Here is a 3,130-nt window from a genome sequence, read left to right on the forward strand (position 1 = left end):
ATATATATCAGTATGTGTGTGTGTGTGTGTGTGTGTTTGTCTTCGTCAGATTTACATGCATGTGCTTTGTTGTCGATAGGAGTTGTTTTTTTTCTTTCAAATTTAATGTTTTTATGTTATATTATTAGTGTCGGTTTATGGTCTGGTCTAATACATTTTGTGTTCTGTTTTATGAGATTGTTGATAATGTGTTCATATATTTAGTATACATTTGATTCACATAATACACTTTATGTGTGGTTTGTGTATTTTTAATAGGTACTATGGCTGCTACGTTTGTGACGACGTTGTATTTGTGTTCTAGTTTTTATGGCTTCGTCTATTAGTTTGTTGCAATAACCGTTGTTGATTAGTATTTCTTTTATTCTGTGGATTTCTTTATCTTGTACTTCGTATGTAGAGGGATTTTTTACTACTGACATTTAGTATCTGTAATGGACATTCTCTGTCTCCATGTAAATATATGCATTTATATGTATTTGTGGTGTACATTGATGAGATGTATCTTATTTTTCTGTCTGCATGCTTTTTCTTTTTTTTTTTATCTAGAAACGGAGCCATTGTAATTTGCTAGGAGTTTTATTTGTACTACACATTCTCTTTGCTCATTTTTTTAATACGGGTTATTTTCTACGTCTTCTTTAATTTCTCAACGTCTTCCGCCGTGTGCATAACTACGAGTATATCGTCCACCTCACCTGATGTTTATCGTATGTTTATGTATTGGTACCATTTTGTTTCTATTGTTACTACGTAGAAAGCTGCGAACGTAAGTCCTAGAAGAAAACCCATGGTTACTCCATCCAGTTGCTAATATAATTTGCTTAGCGGACAATAAAATTATACTACAGTTTTAAATAGGACGCTAATAATTTTTTTTTTTTTTTCAGTTTATTAGCTGCTAAGTGGTTTTAGTCCTGGGCGTTTGCGTACACTATTTAATGCGGTTTCCATTGTTTTTGGCATTTAGTGATCCTGCCTATTGTCGGTGTCTTCTTAAATCTCAAAGAAATCTTCAGCTTTTATTGTTTGATAATATCTATTTGTTTAGCAGTGTTGTGTATTGGTGCAGTTACGAGATATTACGTGTCGAAGCTTTGTTTCATTGGCCTTGGTATTACGTTTTACTATTCTCTCGAGATGGATTTGCTTAGACTCTCCATCAATGATGTATAAATAAAGGGGCTTCTAAATCAGTGTTTATTACCGTCATTAGGTTAGCCATGTTAACTTTTAATTGGATCATATTATGGTTCTGAATCTTTAACAAATTTGTGTATGGTCGTTGAGTAAACTGTTAATAATGTTAATATCCTAATCACGTTAAGGCGGCAGGCTGTCAGAATTGTTACTGCGGCAGGCAAAATGCTTTCCGGCATTTCGTCTGTCTTTACGTTCGGAGTTGAAATTTCGTCAAGGACGACATTGCCTTTCATCCCTTCGAGGTCGATAAAATATGTACCAATTGAATACTGGGGTAGAGGAGTAGAGGCCAAAACCGGACGTGGTTCCTCCTGATGATGTCTTGAGCTAACTGGATCATATAAAGGAGCCGTTGAAATTCCTCCAGGTCGGCGTTTATCATTACAGTTTCCATACATATCAAAGTTTGCATAATGTGAAATAAATATAGCTTTTGGTTATTCCTTTTACTCTTATGTAAGCTGAAAGATTTTTGGCTGTTATATCTAGCAAATGATCAGTGGTTCTCAATTGGAGTCCATGTGGCCTTTGGGGATCCACATAAGATTTTGCTGCTAATATTTATTTGCAATACGCTGCTTAGATTTCTACAAGGCATAAAATATTTAAACATTCCTAATAATATTGAATCATAAAAAAATATAATAGAAGTTTTTAGACATGGAATGGCTATGAGGGTTCACACACACACACACACACACACACACACACACACACACACATGTACTTAAGTAAAATAGTAATCAAAGGGGTCCATAGCCAAAAAATGGTTGAGAACCCCTGAAACAGAGTCTCCGTCTTGGAGAGGGCCCCTTTTATAGCAGAATTATTAAATCTTCTATCATGGTCTTTACTTTCAATCAAACTGAACATACCAATCTGATCCCACGAAGAACTTATTATATTTACAGTGATACCACTTCGATTCTCAGTTAATTATTTCTTCCTACGATAATTATATACATCTACGGAGACCGAGGTGTCGTGTATGCAATGTCTTCATCATAATATGATACAATCCGCTCTCTTTCTGAGAGTATTTCGGATGCCTACTCAGCTTAGCTTTCTATAAGCCGTGAATACCGTCTTAACGAAGAAACTTTCATTCCTTTTGACTAAATCTTATGAGATTAAATGCTTAACTAAGATATGATCATGATATCTTGAATTAAAGCTTACCTCTACCAATCCCTAATTAAAAAATTAACAGAAAATATTCAAAACAAATCTGGGATGACGATAGATCTAACGGAGGACGGGAAAGTAAACAGATTAGGCATGGATTAATATTGAATTAAAAGTAATATATATATATATATACGTAGGTTTGGAGAAGACTACTTCCATGTAGCTCCCAGAAATTTATTACCACCGTTATACCTTGATGAGAACTGTTGACAGAGCTCTAATGATAATTTTAATCCAATATTAATCCATGCCAAATCTGTTTACTTTCACATTCTCCGTGAGATCTATCTTCATTCAGATTTGTTTGAATATTTTCTATCAATTTTTTTAATTGGGGATTGGTAGAGGTAAGCCTTAATTCACGATATCATGATCATATCTTACCTAAGCACGTAATCATAAGATTTAGTCAAACGGAATGAAAGTGTCTTCCTTAAGGCGATACATATATACACATTAATTAAATATTCTAAATGATCTGATATACTACTCGTCCTACCTTGGTCTTGTTGTCCTTTTTCCTCTAATATATACCTCCTTACTCGAAAGCCTACTACGGATCCCTAGCTCCAGCCTCAGTTGTGAACTTGGAACCTAACGGATGACCGATTATAGCACTTACACAGCGTACCTATTTGTTTAGATCACTAGTGACTAAACTCCTCGTATTCTTTACACACACACACACACACACACACACACACACACACACACATATATATATATATATATATATGTA

The sequence above is a fragment of the Octopus bimaculoides genome, chromosome 1, assembly GCF_001194135.2.
Source record: "Octopus bimaculoides isolate UCB-OBI-ISO-001 chromosome 1, ASM119413v2, whole genome shotgun sequence".
NCBI classification, from domain to species: Eukaryota; Metazoa; Mollusca; class Cephalopoda; order Octopoda; family Octopodidae; genus Octopus; species Octopus bimaculoides.